Here is a 19,744-nt window from a genome sequence, read left to right on the forward strand (position 1 = left end):
AAGACAAAAGACAGATAGCAAGTGGTATGCATTAGAAAGAAAACACCTATTCATTTCTTACAAAGGACACTCACCCTGTCCACCCACAACAGGCCTACACTTCTCCCCAAGCCAATACCCCCAAATGACTCATCATGTCTGACCCTTTCCCCAACTTCCCTTCCCAATTTCCACCCTCCCCACCCACAACAAAATAGTCCCCCCACCAAAAACATCTATTTAAAAACAGACTCAGAGGGCATCCACAAGGGCATGTAGGTGAGCCACTTCCTGAACCAGGTTCAGAAAGGAGATAGAATATCCATGAACCAAGGAGCAGACTATCTCAGATAAGTATATATATACATAAGATGTATAGACAAGTATAACAAAATATTACCACAATAATGTACATGGATTTTTTGGAAGAAATATAGGTGTTTTTTCTTTATAGGGAAATAAACTGAAGGCCACTGTGATGTTGAACACACCACTGAACTCAGGGAAACTCAGGAGGCCCTGCGGCTTCGGCGAATATCAATGAAGCGATAAATGCAATTGAAGGCCCCTGCTGCATTGGGAAACATCAGCAAAATGGAATGTAACATGAAAGCCCCCGCGGCGTAGCAGAGCAAAGGATTCTGGCGAGAAGACACCCACGGCAGTAGGAGAAACAAGAAGAAAATCAGGTACATGGCTAAAGGCAATATGGGAGACACGCATGCGTCACAAGAACAGAAAGTGCTCTACCATCCTGCTTAGCCATTTTTGTTTCCGGCTTGCTCCGCTCCCACACATATTTAGTCTGAGTAAGCCCGACAGTCATTGGTGTGACTAGGATGGAGGTAGGCCAGGCTGGTGGGAGGAACGGGAGGCACGTGCCTCCTCCTCTTCCTCCTTCAAGGTCACCAGCTAGCGGTATTCAGCCATTACAGCTTCCATCCTCTGGCGGCGCAGCTGGGTGGCAATCTCCTGCTGAGATGGTAGACCTCCAGGAGTAGCTATAGCAAGAAAGAAAAAAAAATGAAAACACAAATTGTAATGCTCAGTGCAAACACACATGCATCACATAACAATAGCACTGACTGCAAGGAATTAAGCCAGATTACCACTGTGATCAAATAGCGTATATGCTGTACAATTAATAGTATACTATAAAGTGTATGTGAAATATTATTTGAGGCATGCTAGCCAGTCTGTTACTCTGCAGAATGTTTTTGGGGCAGCTGAAATGGATAATTTATTACGTAATGTTTGAAATTCCAATGGCCGTGCTCTTCTCCAACTGCCTGTTCAATTCTATCCTGACTCCAAACTTAGAAGAGGCAGATTGAATACTCTGTCACACATGTGACATATAACGGATAGCCTGTCCACCATAAGTAGACAGTGCACAGACTATAAACTATGCACTGCAGTGCAGGGAAAAGGATATATTGTATTTGCTACATTTGTCACAGAGTATCCCATTCACCAAACTCTAAATCAGGCACTTAGTACCACATTACAACCCAACTTCTACCACACATTATTTTTATCAAATATCTTCACTTGGCAGTAGGGAAAGTTACTCTTCTGAAAGGTAAGTTAGAGGGATTATTCTTGATAGAGGTTTAGCCATAGAAAGTGGAGTGTCACTGATCATGTACTATGCTTTTGCTTAGTTTCATTGGTTGATGAATGATGAAAGGTAAACTTTGGAACGGGTGTAAAGCTATCATGGAACAAGCCATAAAATAATAGTCACTTGGGCAGAAAAATGTGGCACATGCTGAGATGGAATTTACAATTCTCTGGTAGGCTGGGACTGAAGAAAAGAATGATGAAGTACTAGTAGAGGATGACTGAGTAGGCACTGGGAAACACACCTTGTTTTCGGTTTGTAATGCTTTTCAAAATGCTGCACTGTTAATGGAAGCAGACGCACATTTCACAGCCTACACTGCAATGCCAAATTCAACCATGCTGCAGTTAGGTGGCGAAATACTGTGGGCAGGGGAGTGATGGGTGGGATATCTGCCTCACTTACCAAATACAGTATTGTCAATAAACAAGGCGTCTTACCACTTGTCCCTGCCACCGCTGGGATACCTCCTCCTCTATTCGCCTGGGCCTCCCCCTTTCCACTCCCTGGCTGGCTGCAGGCATTGGCTGCAGCACTGGTGGTCTGTACAGCTAGTAAAAATCCATAAATTACCCATTTTAGATAACAGATTCACCACCAAAATAATTATTTTGCACAAAGTAATACAGAAATACCTCCCAACAATTCGGTTAGCAGTATCTTCTATCGAAATTATCACTTCAGGAGGTTGGTTGATTGACAACATGTTAAAAAAGCCAGGTAGTCAAGTCAACCAAAAATGTTTTTCTCCTGATGGAGTATCAAGGCTACAAAGGATGAGAAGGAGGCACATTGAAGGGGTAGATAGTCAATGAAGGACAAATGGTAGTGGTTGGTAATCAAGGCATCCCTTTCCTGCCATGCTGAACTGTCATGGAAACTGCTGATATACTGTATAAAGAAGACAACATCGAAGGTTCATGACCATGACCATTCTATTTCTTTTTTATTGTTTGTTCAAGAAAGCCTTCTCAACCAACATGTTTGGTGAGTAATAGTTTCCCTGGGCCTGCGATCTTCTTCACAGTACCAAAAAATCTGTTCTCAGTTCCACAAGGCATATAACAGACGGCAAGGGAAAGCTGACTAAAAAAGAGAGCAGAAGAAAGCTGCAGACAGGAGAAAGTCATCTGCAGAAACAGAAAATATAGAAAAACAGGGTAATGCAGGAATAACAAACATTAGACAGGGAAGTTGAAAAAAAGAACATAGTATAAAAATACACAAGGCCAATTTTTTTTACTAGTGAGGAGAGGTGAAAATAATAATAAACAGGGCTTACTGGGATTAGCAGAACCATACGACATGGCCAGGTTGCTAGTGGTGTTGGTAGTCCTACACACCGCTGCACTGATGGTGGCAGCCCCTTCGCTATCTGATGATGCCGTCTTCCCCTTGGGTGCTGATATAGAAATAATGAAGATTAAAAAAAAATGATTAGTGGTACTCTCTAAAAAAAACTTTTCACAGGCACATCATTGTACTTCCTAAATCAGATTGCCTATTCTTAGTTTCCTAAAGCTAAAATTACATTTTGAACTACTCATGCATTTCATCAAATGATCTTTGCTACTCCAACCGCTTTGATGGGTGAAGCCAATCTCCCTTTAAAATGCAAACTACACAGCAGGGAGATTCTGACTGTATGGTCACATAATGACACAGAGAAGAACGCTAACACCCTGATATACTACCATCTTAATAGTGACAGTGTAGAAGTCTGCATCACTTCTTAAATCAGCTCAAGTGAGTGCCGAGCACCTGGCTAGCTCACACTGGGACAGAATCCAGGCAATATAATTCATTTGACGCCCACTCCAATTCTACAATGCATCACTCTCCCTGTCAGGCTGAGACAATGCACCACTACTCCCAGGGCCCAGATTTTTCAAGGATTTGTTAATTGTGTTGGCCTTGTCTATAACGATTATCTACTGGTGGTCACCATAGGTAGCAATAGGTAGGAACTAGTTTCCACTGGAAACACATTTTTTTTTTGCTAATAACTTTGGTGCCATTTAACAAATCTTCATAAAAGTTTCAAAACTAGTTTGCCACTCAGCGTAGTTGCTGTTTGGAAAGTTTTGCAGTGATTCATCAAGTGGGGGCAGAGAAAAAAGGGGGCATTACCCCAAATTTGACAGAAAGTTAGATCCAGAAAGAGAACTTTTTGTAATTTGGGGTGAATCTGTCCAGTAGTTTTGGATTTATGTATATCTAGAGAAGCGGATCCACCGCAGATCTACCGTGGTGGATCCATGGATCCACGTACCAACAACAATGCCTTGATTGGCTCCCACTAATCCAGGAAATGGTGGCAGCCACCAGGGAACTCGGAGTAGGCCGAGTCCCAAGAAAAAAGGCAAATAAACACACAAGGTGGCAGGGTAGGAGTACACTAACCCTCAAGGCCTGCTGGTTGGGTTCAACAGGGACCCCACAGGGGCCCCAAAAATTTTTTTTTAAAACAAAATTGCCACACATTTGTGGAGAATCCGCAGAATTATGTCAACATTTTTTTTAAAAGTGTGGCATCCTGTGCTTGTTTTTTTTTTTCTCCCCCCAGGTGAGCCACGGGAAAAATCAATACATTTTGGAGGATGGGTCGTGCATGGCCCGGGGACCCCTTCCCCGAGCCTGGCCTTATTAAAAAGGGGGTGATAGGGGTAATTTCCACCCGGGGAACCCATCCTCTGGGGCTTGGCCTCTAAATAAAGGGTTTGAGGGCACAGAGCTCCCCTTCAAGGGCCTCTTTGGGCCTAGGGACACCATCCCCCAAGGCCTAGTCCCCGGGGCAGCATTCGGCCTCGGGGATCTCATCCCCCGGGCTCAGACTGTGCATAAAATGCAGAGGGGAGCCCTGTCCCTGAGCCATTGATGGCCCTGGGGACCCTGGACCAACACAGGCATGCCTCAGGGAGCCCACCTATGGGACATAGTAGCTTCCCTGCCTGCTCTGGAGAGGGCAGGTGAACCTATGTTTGCTCTCACTTAGTTGGAGCAATTTCAAAGCTCCAGCCAACCGGGAGCAAACACCAAGTCCACTCCCAGTGGGTGGGAGCATGCAAAATGATCCCACCAGCTAGAAGTGGTCTTTTCATCTGTTTCCCTGCCTGCAGTGAAGCGGGCAGGGAAACAGATGAAAAGATTGCTCCTGCCTCCAGGGAGCAGAATTTTTAGCTGCTCTCTGCAGGCGGGAGCAATGCCAGCTTCTGTTGGTGGTGGGTAGCCAGCTGGGGTGTGGGGCTCCTCCGCAGCCCCCAAACATAGTGTGGTGATTGGCCTGGGTGGGCAACAGAGCACCCACCCTTTGTTTGCTGGGCCCCAGGGAATGTGGTCCCCGGGGTCAAAATTGGGTGGTCATGCAGCCGCCCTTCCTCTTTGGACATTGACTGGGACCCGGGGGATGGGGTACCCAGGGCCAAAATTGTCCTGAGCAGGGGAGTTGCGTGCCCCTCTCCACCTTTGCAATATAACCAGGCACCGGAATATGGGGTACTCGGTGACAAAATCTGTCTGGGAAAGTGAAATGTGTGCCTCCCTCAGCCATAAATATAGTGGTGGGTTCAGGGGATGTCGTATCTGTGGCCAAAAATGCCCCTGGGTAAGGGGAACCTGCACCACCATCACCTAAACAAATGCACTGAGCCCCGGGAAATGCCCCCCTGACTTCGTCCCCCACAAAATGTGCTGGGCTCCAGAGGATAGGGTTCCCGGGACTGAAAGTGTCCTGGGGACGGGGTCACATGCCCGCCCCCCTGAAATATGGTGGAAGGCTGCAGGGATGGAGTCCCTGTGGCAAAATGCAGTCCAGGGAGGGGGACCTGATGCTCCCATCCCCTTAAAAAAAAGCACTGGGCCCCGGTGGATGGGGCACTGGAGACAAATGCGGTCAAGGGAGAAGGCCCGTGGATTGGCTGCCTTTGTGGAGGTTGGGTACGATGGAGGGCTCCCCCATGGCCACCAGCAATAATTAATGTATCATCGTGGAATGTAACTGGTGAGCACTTAAAGTGCTCCAAAACCATTGGCTCGTATTCGCGCTCTGGCAAGACGGAGGATGGAGTGAGCGGTCCCTTACCATTGGATGGTACAAAAGAAAATATAAGCATGTGCTATTCATGTTTTAACAGTTTTTTAAGAAATGCATTTTTTCATGTACATGCACATGCATTTTATGGTATGTGTGTAGTTGCACAACAGAAACTATGGCAAGACAGAGGACGGAGTGAGGGCTCCAATACAATCGGACATACAAAAAAATAAACAAGTGCTGTTCATGTTTTAACAACTTTTTAAGAAATGCTTCAGTTTATGTACACGCACACGTATGCATTATAGTGGTATGTGTGTATGTGTACAAGGGAGATGGCCTGAAAATACATGAACTCCAATCGAGTGTTTGAAAACAAAGAAAAATTAGCTGTGCAAACCGGGAGCTGTGTAAGGAGATATGTACTTGGTCCATACACTATTGGAAGGCCAAACACAAGAAGAGGGCATGGCGCCCGCATGCCATGACGAATGGCATCAAAGAAAATGAGTAACACTGACGTTTACCAATGGCAGGAGATGGGCGGCCTATAAGCCCACAGATAGAACACAACATGTTTCTTACAGACGCGCATGAGCTGTCTAGCCAAAACCTAAACACAGTAGATTTAGTACAGGCAAATCTTACTGGCTTTGCCAATGTTTCTTGTGTTTAGAAACGGGGAGATTAAGTGATTATCCGTAATCACAAAATGTCAAAGAATGGAAGCCAAGTCAAGGGAGATAAAAGGGCATCCTTTCAGGAGAGGAAGTGGCATAAGAGCCAGAGCTGCCAGCTATGGAGCTGGTAAATTGGTTCCTAGTTTCAGAAACAGGCTTAACATCCTTGATTTTGGGTAAATCACTTAATCTCGCCGGGCCTAAAAAAATTAGTGTGTTCTTGTGAAAAGTAGCATGCTAATGTAAAGTGCTCCAATACCTTCGGGTGCTGTTGGTGCTATATAAATCTGCACAAAAAAGTAACTTGTTCTAATTTAAAGTGCTTTAATACCTTTGGGTGGTGTTGGCGCTATATAAAACCGTGCACAAAAAAATAACTGTTTATATAAAGTGCTCCAATATCTTTGAGTGGTGTTGGCACTACATAAAACTGTATAAAATAATGTTAAAAACAGAGTCGGTTGAGGAGGGGATCTGTCAACGGAGTTCAGCGGGAGCAAGCAGCGAAGTGCAGGAGGTGGATTGGCATCCAGCAGCAAATGCAGGCTGCTGTGGGGAGATTAAGTGATTTGCCCATAATCGCAAAATGGTGAACTGAGGCCAAGGCTAGGGAGACAATGTAGCACCCTCTTGGGAGAGGGTGTGGCATAAGGGTCAGAGCTGCCTACTACAGAGCTGGGAAACCGGGTTCGAGTTTCGGTGTCAGTTTAACATTTTTGATTTTGAGCAAATCACTTAATCTCCCGGTGCCTACATAAATGTATGTGTCCATGTAAAAAGTAACTGGTGCTCCAATACATTCCGATTGTGTTTGGCGCTACATAAAACTGCACAAATAAGTAACTGATGCTTATGTAAAGCACTCCAATACCTTCGGGTGGTGTTGGCACTACATAAAACTGCACAAAAAAACAAATGTGAAGTGCAGAATCGGTGGAGGAGGGTATCTGGGTGTAGAGTGGATGAGTGCAACTGGAGTTCTGTGTGGGTAAGCAGCAACTGGCGGGATGTTGATGGGCAACCAACAGCACATGCTGGCTGCCACGGGGAACTTAAGTGATTTGCCTACATTTACGTGTCCTAATGAAAAGTAACTGGTGATAATGTAAAGTGCTCCAATACCGTCAGGTGGTGTTGGTGCTATATAAACCTGCACACAAAAAGTAACTGTTGCTAAAGTAAAGTTCTCCAATACCTTTGGATGGTGTTGGCGCTGTATAAAACTGCACAAAAAAATGGGAAAAGCGGAGTTGGGGAGGAGGAGATCTGTTCAACAGAGTTTAGCGGGGCAAGCAGCGACGGGGTGGGAGCTGGACGGGCAACCAACAGCAAATGTGGGCTGCCAAAGGGAGATCATGTGATTTGGCGGTAATCACAAAATGTGGAACTGAGTCGAGGCTAGGGAGAGGATGTGGCATAAGGGCCACAGCTGCTGACTTTTGAGCTGGGAAACTGGGTTTGAGTTTCGGCATCAGCTTAATATGCTTGATTCTGGGCAAATCACTTAATCTCCTTATGCCTAGAAAAATGAATGTGTCCTTGTGTAAAGGAACTGGTGCTAATGTAAGGAGTTCCACTACCTTCAGGTGGTGTTGGTGCTATATAAAACAGCACAAAATAAGTAACTGGTGCTAATGTAAAGTGCTCCACTACCTTCGGTTGGTGTTGGTGCTATATAAAACAACACAAAAAAACCCTGAAAAAAATCAGTGTTAGGCTGGTTTACAGTAGTAAACATGAAAAAAATGCATTACATCGGCAACCACCTAAAAAGGACTATTTTGCCATGGACACCCTTGACACCTAGTAGGTTGAGCAGCTCCCACTCCTGGTCTAGAATGTTGACCCAGCGGTGCATCAGCTACTGCTCTCTGCACTACACCCCTGTGCTGTGGTGCGTGTGATGGAGCGGGTAAAACAACATGTTGTATACCCCCCCCATTCTGCATGTTTACACTAATGAGAATAATCAATTAATTAAAACAAGTATTAATGTGTTTGTTTGCTATCTCATCAACCCTACTAATGTATGAATTACATGTGGGATTTGCATTTGCATGGCTAAAATAATTTGTAAACTAATATACGTATGCATGCTAACACTAGAAAAATAGAATATTACATGGTATATGTTGCTTTTGTGATGTAATTGTAAGTTGCACCAGATGACATCATTGGGTGAGTATAAACGCTTTAAATGTCGCCAATATGCTAGATAATTACACACACATAAGGGAATTAGTGAGGGTTAAACATTTTATTCGTTATTTCCATGTTTTAATTACTTTTTGTGTTTGTTTTGCTTAAGTTGACCAATTTGGCCTGTGATAAAATGGCCGACTCATGGACGAGACGAAACAGCTACCATTCCACAAGGTTTCCGACTAAGTGCACATGCTCCAGGCTCCTGAACAAGTGGCCTCAAGATGTCCCACACAGACTGTACCAGAACAAGGTCGTGACTGGACTAGTGCCAAGAGCTTTAACAATGGACAATTTTAACAGGACCGGATGGATCATGTCTGACAGTGTGACATCATAGACTTTGGGAAACCGAAACGGACGATCTTAACCATCCAACCAGAAGTGCCTAAAACTGACTTTTGCTACATTTTATCATTAATTTCATTATAAAAAGACGGTAGAATAGTGAGTTGTGTTGCTCCTTTTTCGCTGATTTTTCTTTTTCCTGACGTTATGCTGACGGAGAGGACGGTGACACTGCAGGACAGATGTTTCCCTGAATCTTTGACAGACTAAATTGCTGCCCAATTTCCTGATGAGGACTCTTAGACTGATGGGCATTGGTCGATGCGGACACGTTTATGGTCCAGACCAATCTTTGGGACTGTAGCGTGCTGCATGACAAATTGATTGACTTAAGAGGACGACTAATAGCCAGATTAGGAAACTATGATGTTCTGTGGATTGATTAAAAATTCTTACAAAAAATTTGCATTAATTAGATAAAAATATTATTGATTAACAAGCAAATGTGTTGGGTTATTTATTATCATCTGAATATAAATGAAAAGGATTAGAATCACTTTTCCAAATTCAACTAAATTGATCCATCGACTAAGTGGAAGGAATATCTTGAGATTCAGAATCAAGATGTGTTGGATTAAGGACATTTAGTGTATGTTTAGGTAAATAGAAATTCATTAGATTATAAGATATTCTTTTCACGCCAGCGTTTGGATCATCTATCTCTCCTGTAAGAGCAGAACAAATGAGAGTGTGTGAGTGTTGGTGCTATGGGCCCCACCAATGAATGTATTGAGTGAAAGCGTTAGTATGGTATCTGGTTTGTGACGAAGGGAGGATAGGAAAATTCCACGCTGGAGCAAGTGCACTGCCATACTCTCTCCCACAACAGCTGACAATCCTACAGAGAGTAACCCTTGATGGGTCTGCTGCCTGCTGCCAACATGCGGAGGAGTTGGAGCTGGACCCAAAAGATTAGCACAGCCACCTCCACTTCACTGAAAATGGGCTGCACCCCTTCTTGTCTTCTGCACCTACAGGGGGTGCGGGTGGCACTGGTGCCACTGCTGCCTGCTTCTGCCATATCGAATAAGGGAGTCAGAGTGGAATGGAAAAATAAAAAGGAACAGAAGGAGGACAGAACAGGTCAGGAAATGAAAACACTGAAAAATAATAGCACACGGAAACACAGACAGTGATGAAAATAAGTAAACAATAGGTGAGACTGAGATTGTGGTGATCAGATGGGGGAGGCCTAGGTAGAATTAGAACAGGACAAGGTATGAGCACTGCACACCAGGAGGTGAAGCAGGCAAAACAAAATGGCTGTGCCGTTACGCACCGAGGGGTGCAGTTCGCACTGATTTTCAGTGCGGAATGTGCTACCAGAGGGAAAAAAGCAACGCAAATGGCAGGAAGACCATTTTTCCACCCATTGGAGGAATTCTGCAGAATATTACAGAATCTCACAGAGCTTTTTGGTAACTCTGGAATTTGCAGAGTGAAATTCCACGAGTTCCTCCAGGCCTACAGTACACATGCGCAAAAGACATGTGCTCTGTTTTTTTTCCTTTTATATTGGTGGAAAGTATCTGTAATGTCCCGTCATTTCCCTATGCCAATCCCTTGTAGTATCCATGATTAACAGTGAGAGCCTGGATACCCCTGTGCCAGCCCTTGACTGATGTATTTTCCCTGTGGCTCTGAGTGAAAACATGAGTTTGGCATTTGAGTTGATATTCACTGCCCTTCAGCATGACCTGCTAGGTAAATCCCCTTTGTTGCCATCTGTTCCTCTTCTCATTGAACACCTGATTCATTAGTTTAATTTTCTTGTTCAGAAAAATGAATGATGTTGAAGATTCCTCTGGGTGTGCTCAGACCACACTGTAAGCTCCACACAGCAGATCTATCACTCTCTCTATCTGAGAGGAGAGCAGCTAGACTGCCCCATCTCTTCTTTTCATTAAGTGTTCATAAGTAACAATTGTTCCATTCCACTAATTCATATTGATTCGTCTTTCAAATATATAATCCCCATCTAACCTCCAATTTCGTTCTTTTCCTTTTTTCCTTCAAGCTTTTTCTTACTCCTTTGCTTTTGTACTCTATTGCTTTCTTGCATTTTTCTTTTGTTTTGTTTTCATAATTTTTTCCTGTATTTCTTCCCTTCTGCCATATTATCGTTCCATATTTGCTAATCTCTTCCTCTCGTTTTTCTTTCTCATTTTCCTTATTTTTTTTCACTTCAGATGTTTCTTTTTTTCTCACTTTTATCATTTGTTGTTATTTTTTTATTCTTTCTCTTTATGTATGCCAGTATGTGGTATGCATTTACCACAAACCTAGCCGAAAGGCAGCAGAGCACTGTAGAGGGTCAATGACAAATACACAGTCAGCCTCTGATTTGAGGAGAAGCTGGTTTCTAAGAGCAAAAGTGGATGCTACTACGCCATGACAATGTTTTAAAAAAAGGTGTGTTGAGATCTTTCCTTATTTGGAGGTGGGTTGGCTTAGTCCTGATGGATAATAGGATGTTGTTCCTTCCTGATACTGGGACACAGAAGGAGATGGCCTGCTCACTTGTTTTTTCGTTTATGCACTTCATCTACTGGAGCTGATGTGACTAGTGCCACCGGAAATAATGAGCCTGTCACCCAGATAGGCTGAGGTGTGCGTATGATGGCTGATGCAGCTGCTTTCTATACGGTGTGTGGCAGCAAGAAGAGCCAATGGAGCAGTGGCATAGCTGGAGGGTCTGCTCAGCGCGATGGAGCAGCAGCATAGCTGTGTGGGGAGAAGGGGCGAAACCCAGGGTGGCACTTTTTTGGGGGCGGCGGTACTTCATGTGAGGTGAACAATTTCGGCAAGCGCAAGGTAAGTGATTTTCTTTCTTTGTTTATTTTTTTCCCTCGTTGTCGTCTGTCGATTCCCCCCTACCCTCTGCTCTTACCTGCAATAGTCGTCACTAGGCGGCAAGCTCAGGGACCACACCAGGCTGAAAAAGCTCTAGCTACACCACTGTAATGGAGTTCCATCAGGAATGCAGTGCTGTGAGACGTGCAGCAGCATGTGTGATGCCTTTTGGTGGGCCTGGTTGGGGTCTAGAAGGCTGTGGAGCAAGGCATTACCACCATCGGATGCAAGTCTACCAGGGCTTGAGCGGCTGTTTTGAAGTTGCTTATGGAAGGATGAATTTCCTTTCCTTTCTGTCTTTCCTTATATTGCAGCAATAAATCATTAGGCGAATATGGATGTCAAGCATAGAGGATGAAGTTGCGGGTCCAGTTTGAAGTTAAGCTTGAGGGTAAGCATGAGGTCAAACATGGGTCAAACATGAGGGAGGTTGTGCCTCTGATTCCAGAGTGGCCCAAGTTTAGCACTGGGCATGGACTTAAACATGGGGTCCAGTTTGATTTTCCCACCAAGGATTTGTGAAATCACAAGAGAACACAGACATGCAAATCCAAAACAGAATTCTTTAATGGTATCTTTTAATAATATTATAATGAGATGACAAGTCACTCATTTCAGACAAGAAACAACATTCATAACTATCTGTTCACAACAGTATTTGAAATAAAAACTTTAAGGGGGATATTCTCAAGAACGTGTGATAATCATCGCAAAATTAGCTTAATGCAACTTTGCACATCGCGGGAAAATAACACTGTGGTAACGTGGTATTCTCAAGCCGGCGGTACCATGCGCTAGGCACAAGATAACGCGTCAAATGTCTGCGCTAAATTCAACGCGACGCCGCAAAAATGCGAAACCCGAACGCAAAAAAATCTGCAATGAGGCCATTCGTACAAAAATCAGCGAAAAGCAGTGACAGACCTGCAATTCCCATGCGTCATGCAGGAAAATGCACTATAAAAGCAGGAAGAAAAGGGGGGAAAAAAAATGCGCAACACCGTGGATGCACCTGGACCGAGTGCAGAGGCCAATGCGAACCCCACAAGCACCACAGACCACCAGCAAGGAATGAACCTCGTGGTCTGTGAAGGCCAAGGAGAAGAGGCAGGTGGGGTACAGTCGGCAGGAAAACCAGATCAGCGTCACGGAGGTGACAGAACAATGCCATCCACTGAACGTCAATATGACAAATGTAAATGCAGTCGGAGTGTCGAGGAAGTCTATGGAGGAGGACAAGAGGCGCTGGCATGATGTGAAAAGCCAAACCAAGCACAAACCCGCTGCAAACAGGAAGGCAGCAATGGTGAAAGGAGGTGGGAGTCCTGTGCCACAGGAGGAGCTTTAGGAAATGTAGGCCACAGTCATCAGGGTGGAGACGGCGCAAGGAGTTGGGAGTCCGGACACAGCTCGATAGGACCTGACACAACATCAACATGGTAACGACCAGGGCCTGGGGGTACGGGGGGAGATGGGCACAATGTCACACACGCACAAAGATGTGTAGCACACTAACAATGACCATGGATCATGTCCCTGATCCCTGTGGCACACTGCAGCACACACACATAGCAATAACAGCTCATTCGACAACAACTGGCACGAAGTGCAACACCGACACTGTAGAACAGGGGACACAACTGGGTCCGCACATGCGCAGAAACAGGCCAATCACATCTAACAAAGCAGGAAACTGTGAGTTGGAAATGCATGTGTACAACCACACATCCGTCATGTAGTCCAAATGTCCACTGTCCCGCATCAAATACACAGCACCTCCCAAACAGTCACAATGTACATTGTCATACAGTCTGCATGTAAACTAGAACAATGCGCCAACATACATGTCAACAGAATGTCAACATGCATCTCCCCTTCACATTGCAGAGGGACAAACAACACCTCCAGCAGAGCAAACCAGACTACTCATCAGTGATGCTAGAGAGGACCACCACACCTTCGACACCGACGCCCTACAACCGCCCATGGACATCTTAGGCAACCCACCCCCAGGAGCAAGGCAGCCAAGCTACACAGTGGAGACCCCAGCCCCTGCACAGACTACATAGCAGGAAGCACCCGCCACCACGGCTGGCTCCCAACACCTCACCGAGGCACACATCGCATTCCAATGCCAGGTGCCATAATGCCAAAAGGAGGCGGCCAAACAGGTGCGGGTGGGTTCAGAGCTCATGGAAGCCAAAGTAGATCACATACGTGGGTGTTCAGGTCCCATCAGGGACCACCTACACCCCACAAAGGAGACCCACACTGCGACAGATACACATGCATGTGCACATTTCCTGCAATGAACCACGCCCAGAGCCCCGGAATCATCATTCACACCCCCACGCTGAACCTCTGTACGACGGCCCGGTCCACTCCTCTTACGCATTGAGTGGGTGACGAGAAAGCTACATGTCCAAGGTCTTACCTGCTGTAACCTACAACATGGTTGCGTCCGCTGTGCACAGCAAAATGTAATGTTGTAGACCCCAGGGCCCTCATGCATACATCATGACCACACGGACACACGTAGATAGTTTGTGAAACTGGTTACGGTAACGTGCGCCCAGCCCCTTTATTGGCAGAGTCACTTGTACAGTGATGCCTGTGCTGGATGGGTGTGGGGTGAGTGTAATCCAGCCCGCAAGGAGTGGACGGTGCTGGCTGCAGCTTGAACAGTGAACACCATCAACACAGAAACAGAAAACACCAGCATTACAGAGACAACTGCGGAGCATCATGGTGGTAGCCAGAGCAAGTACAGAGATCACCCAATTAGCAAACAGAAGTGTCCATGAGCTGCGATGCACTGAGTTAGTGGCACCTGTAGTGCTGAGCGGGGTGTCAGGCAGATGATGGCATCCCCGACAGGTGTGAGCAACTCTGATAGTCTGGCAGTAAGACACCTCCAACTCTGGCACCTGTTGTTTAGAGTTGGTCCTGGCGGTGGTGGCGCGTGCCCCCTGCGGTGATGTGACGTCCGGGCCGGTCAGGACTCGATTTGATGTGTGAGCCCTGGTGGACTGCAGTTGAGGCCAGAGGCAGCGGACAGCACAGGGCCACATACACATGGTGTTGATGACCCAAGGCCATCATCTCAGAGGCCATCCAATATTTCAGCAGACAGGGTCCCTGACATGAGCTGCACAGAGTTAGTGGCCCAGATGCACTGCGGCCAGCACAGGCACACCGCTACAGGACGGTGACTTGTGGTGCAGTGAGATAGGGCCACGCGAACTGAGCGGGTCCTCATCGATGTCCAAGCTGAATGTGGCGGAGGGTTGCGGGGGACAGTGGAAGGTGTCCTCCAGGGCATTATACAGAGGGTAGAAGCCATCCCAAAGCGGCAAATTGAGGAGTGGAATGCTACTGCCTCGTTTTTGCCACCGAGTCAGTACCACCGACATGATGATGACGACAACCACCAGTCCATAGACTCAGTCTCCACCAAAGCTCAACCAGAAAGTGCCCATGGATGTCGGGGAACAGACTTAGTGGCACCGGAGCTGAAAAGCTATGCAGTCTGCGATGAGGCCTGTACAATGATATCAAATCAGCCATAAATAAATCAAGACTGAGTTCTGAAAGTGTGACCTACTCGACTGCAGTGTAGGCCAGAGGCAGCGGTCAGCACGTGCTGACTGCTGTTCAGCGAGCTCCTCCTGGAAATCTAACACACGACGTTGAAAAGGCATGTGGGGGTGACTTGTAGTTGACGGAGATAGAAGCACCAGAGCTGAGCGTGTGTTCAGTCGGCGACGATAACGTGTCCTGCCTGGTACGGACTGGATTGGATTGGTGCGAGGCCTGCTGGACCGCAGTGTAGGCCGAGGGCAGCGGGCAGCAGGGGACCACAAGGACGTGTCGTCGGCTTGTGATGTACAGAGTTAGTGACACCAGGGCAGTTGTTGGTAGTGCTCGATCACATCCATAACGATGAACCTTTTTTCCTCCTGACTGAAACGCGTCTTCCTCTCACACCTCTCTTTGCATGCAATGATATGGACTCTGCCATGATGAAATCAAGACTCAGTTCCAAATGTGTGACCTACTTGAGTGCAGTGTGGGCCGAGGGCAGTAGTCCGCGAGGGCCCACAGACACTTGTGGTTGGAATGCTATACACAGACTTGGTGGCACCACATCAAAGGGAGTAGTGACATAAAATCAGCCATGGATATGTACTCTGCCATTGCGTAATCAAGACTCAGTTCCAAATGTGTGACCGACCTGGCAGCTGTGTAGGCCGGTGGAGTATGTCGAAGAGAAAGGAATACTGGGGGACTGTGTTGCGGAGGCCGTGATGGTCTGAGGATGCTGCTAAGCTCGCGGGCCTCGGGCTTGGGGCTTGCCCCGGCATGTGGTGGGCTCTCCTTGACACACGCCGGTGTCGGCAGGTGAGCAGTGAGGTCTGGCTGTGCAGGGGCAGGCATGACGAGTCGGGGACCAGCAGCCTGTGGTGCAGCAGGAGCACAGGATCCCGTCGGCGTCGTGGCAGGGGGAGAGGCACCGCCCTGGCAGAGACGTTGGGCATTCCGGAAGAAAACCACACCCAGAGCTACGTGCTTTTTATTCACACCCCTACGCTGGCCTGGTGTACACCGGGCAGGCCCACTCCACTCATGCTTACAGGGGTCACATCACAAGCTACATTTACGGGATCTTCCCCACTGGCTGGGGTGACATGGTTGCGTCCACTGTCCACTACACTCCATACACCAGCAGTGCATGTGGACATGGATATGTCTGTGGTTTGCATACTGCAGTCTGTCCAGCACATCTCTGCCATACTTGGCATTGTGTGCCTTCTTATTCATGGGTCACTTGCCTCCGTCGCACATGCCTGGTTCCCACCTCTCCCCACATTCCGCTATTGTGTGGCTGATGTGCCATGCTGTTGATGGCTCATGGTTATGGCTAGCCCAGGTTGCCACAGTAAGTTATGCTGTCGTGTCTGGTGGGTGGGCATGTTATTTGGCATGTTGGATGTGAGTCTGTGACGTGTGCATTCCCACAGTTGTGATTTGCATGATTGTGGATTTGGGGGGTGTGGTGTGTTCATTTGGTACTTGCCAACGAGCAGTGCATTTCCATGGGTGCCATCCTGTTAGCGCTGGTTGATGATGGACTGTCGGTAGAAGTAGGAATCATGCACACTGGCTGGGTAGTTGGCGACGATGTTGGTGGCGATTCCCAGGTGGTCCATGTTGCATGCACATTGATGGAATGCTTGTGCTTTCTGTTGAGGTAATTGTGTGTAGTGTCACCAAGGGGCATGAGTAGGACATGTGTGCAGTCAATTGCCCCCTAACACGTGCGGGAAGCCAGCTATGGAGTATGGTCCTTGCTTGGTATCCAGCTGTTCCTGCGCAGTGTGGGGGGAGTATAGGTACTGGGGTACCAAGCTGATGATGGCATCCAAGACAGTTGTGTGGAACTTGGATAGGGCTGGCTGTGGGACTCCTCCGACTCTGGCAGTTGTTGATTGGAAGGTCCCCGAGGCCAACATGTGCAGCGGAGCCAGCAGCTTTGTCTGTGGAGGGATGTTGGTTGTCCGCTGTGTTGGTACAGTCAGCCTGTGGGCAATGGTGGTCAGGATGTGTAGGATGGTTGTCCTTTTGAGCCTGTAGTGGGCAATTACATTCTCTGTTGTTGGGTCTGTGTGGTTGGTGCCTTTTCTGAAGGTCCGCTGTCTTGCTCTGCGCTGCCTCTGTGGTGGTCCGAGGAGGCGGGGGGGTACAGGGGTGGTGGCAGTACTGGAGGTGGTGGTGGTGGGTGTTTTGGCCCTCTTGGGGGTCCGAGCTGCATGATCAGTGGCTCCATGGCATCTGTTGTTTTTCAGGTATGGCTGTGGCCTGGGCTCCCTTCTCTAGTGCTGGTTGTCATCCGACTTTGCACCAGGTCAGAGCAGGTGTTAATTTCCTGCTGCTAACGCGCCTTATCGCATGTTTTGTGATCTTATCGCAGATCTGGCTGGTCGTTGAGAATGATGAGGTGTGGTGTTGTCGTGGCTTTTTCCTCGGGAACGCCTACTCTGCATCTCATTAGCGATAGTTGCCGGGGTCATCTGTGGTGATGTTTTTTGAGGGTGCTATCGCCGGAAAACTGGTGATATCGGCTGTTTGCACCAGCTTGTGAATGGGGCGATAGATTTTGCGCGACTTTGGCTGCGCTAAAGTGCCGATAACTCTGCAATAGATCCTTGAGAATATGCCCCTTAATCTTCAGAGAATCTGACCAAATGTATGCTGTGTATAGTTCTTAAACACACTTTGCAGAAAAGTAAGCTTCTCCGGGCAATCTATTTTATTTCAGGTTTTCCTCGATGTACGGAGTGTGTATGGATGTAATCAACAGATTCCCACTCATTCCATTAAGAACATAAATCTCCCATACATTAAGTGCTGTGCTTGCGACCTTGCCCTCAAGCATAATGCAGCCTTCAGGAATGAAATGACACAATGCCGTGCTGTAGGATCAGTGCAAGGCCTGTGGAACCAGATGGCATGAAGGTGACACGTACCATTAGCCGTTCTAAACGAAGGTTTGCGCATCTCTCGCCCAACAATGCTTTTCAGGGACCGAGAACGTCAGGTACATCACTGTTTTATTATTGTTCGCACCGGCGGCTCTGCGTGGCGTGTTTTTTTTTTTTTTTTTTAGTTTGAATCTTTTGATGAAACGTTTTGTAGCTGTAATGATGAGCATAAACATCAACCAAAAGGGGCGTGGCCGAGCCAGCCAAGATGGCGGACTCCTTTCCCTGAGGCTCCTGCTCGGCGGCCCGTAAACCCCAAAGTCCTACCTGCCCCGGGCGTCCATCGCCCCTGAAAAGAAGAGCATCGGGCCCGGCAATAATCGGTGACCCTCCGACCTGAAACCAGATCCCCGAGATACAAGCGGGAGCGGCGCAGGGGACTCCGTGCGCGGATGCTGACGAACCGCGCTCAAAATGGCGGACATGGAGGAGCGGAGAAGCGACGAGACTGAGGTGCCGCGGCGTCCCAGGCGGCGCGCTTGACCCTGACAACAGTCGCAACAGCCCGTCAGCGTGCCCGGGGGTGGTGAGACGGAGACGGGGCCCCGGGGGACGGCCTGGGTGCTCCAGCGGCTCCGGGAGTGATTCGACAGGAGAGCGCTGGCCCCCTCCCTCCCCCCTCGGTGACCGCGGACAGAAGAAGCCAGGCAGGAATCTTGTCGCAGAAGGGACGGCCGGGAGGCGCGGCCCGCACATCAGGTGAGCCCCCGATTGGGGCGAGAGCTGCGAGGTGACTCCTGGCCCCCCCCCCCCACGTACTGTCGCAGGGAGAGGATTGGGGAGACGCCCGACGGGGGTGTGGGGTGCAGCCCGCTGTCCACTGGAGCCCGGGCCGAGAGACCCCAGCTGCAGCCGCGGTGGACACCGGCATCTGGGCGGCAGAGGAGGTGTGAAGCCCCAGACAGGGTTGCCGCAGACAGGGAGGAGCGAGCCCCAGCCGCGCGCCGTCTCTCGCCTGGCTCAATCGTGCGCACCCCCTGGATTCTGGGAGACCGTCGGACCGAGGGACGGGAGAGGTGTGCGAGGCCAGCGGCGTGGACACTACGAAACCGGACGGAATGAGTGGGTCCTGCTAAGGACGTAAGGCGACCAGGGAGACTCTCTGAGCCCTAAGGAGAGGGGTTCGTTGGTATTGAGGCCCCACGAAGGTGAAACGCACACATCCACGCGCAGGCCAGAACGGGCCGGCGGCCGCTGCCGCAGACAGGGAGGGACGCAGACAGCACACTCGCCACCAAAGTAGTGGGACGAAGCCGGGTGAGGGCTGATCCCTGAAGTGTCGCACCGGCGGGAAGAGCGCGCCTGCCGGACCAGCTAGAGTGTGGCCGCCAGTGAACAGAAGTACCCATAGACACGGTGAGGACCCCCCCCCCCCCACGATGGGTCGCCAGAAAACGGCGGGGATGCCACCTGCCTCTCACCAGTCCAGGACGACCGAGCCGGTGCCGGCGAAACCTCCCCACTGCACCGAGCCAGTCAGGGA

The 19,744-nt window shown here is 48.3% G+C and overlaps 1 long non-coding RNA gene across 1 annotated transcript in view; it reads right to left on the reverse strand.

Moving 5' to 3' along the window:
• Window positions 1-243: 243 nt before the first annotated feature.
• LOC146871568 (uncharacterized) overlaps window positions 244-19,744 on the reverse strand; it is a 46,995-nt gene continuing 27,494 nt past the window's right edge. The window contains exons 2-4 of the long non-coding RNA XR_014959576.1: window positions 2,886-3,005; window positions 2,044-2,154; window positions 244-980 (exon numbers count right to left, since the gene is read on the reverse strand). This is a non-coding gene — a long non-coding RNA (uncharacterized LOC146871568). The remainder of the gene's footprint in view (window positions 981-2,043; window positions 2,155-2,885; window positions 3,006-19,744) is intronic.

This window comes from Triturus cristatus, chromosome 1_1 (genome assembly GCF_964204655.1).
Source record: "Triturus cristatus chromosome 1_1, aTriCri1.1, whole genome shotgun sequence".
Taxonomy (NCBI): domain Eukaryota; kingdom Metazoa; phylum Chordata; class Amphibia; order Caudata; family Salamandridae; genus Triturus; species Triturus cristatus.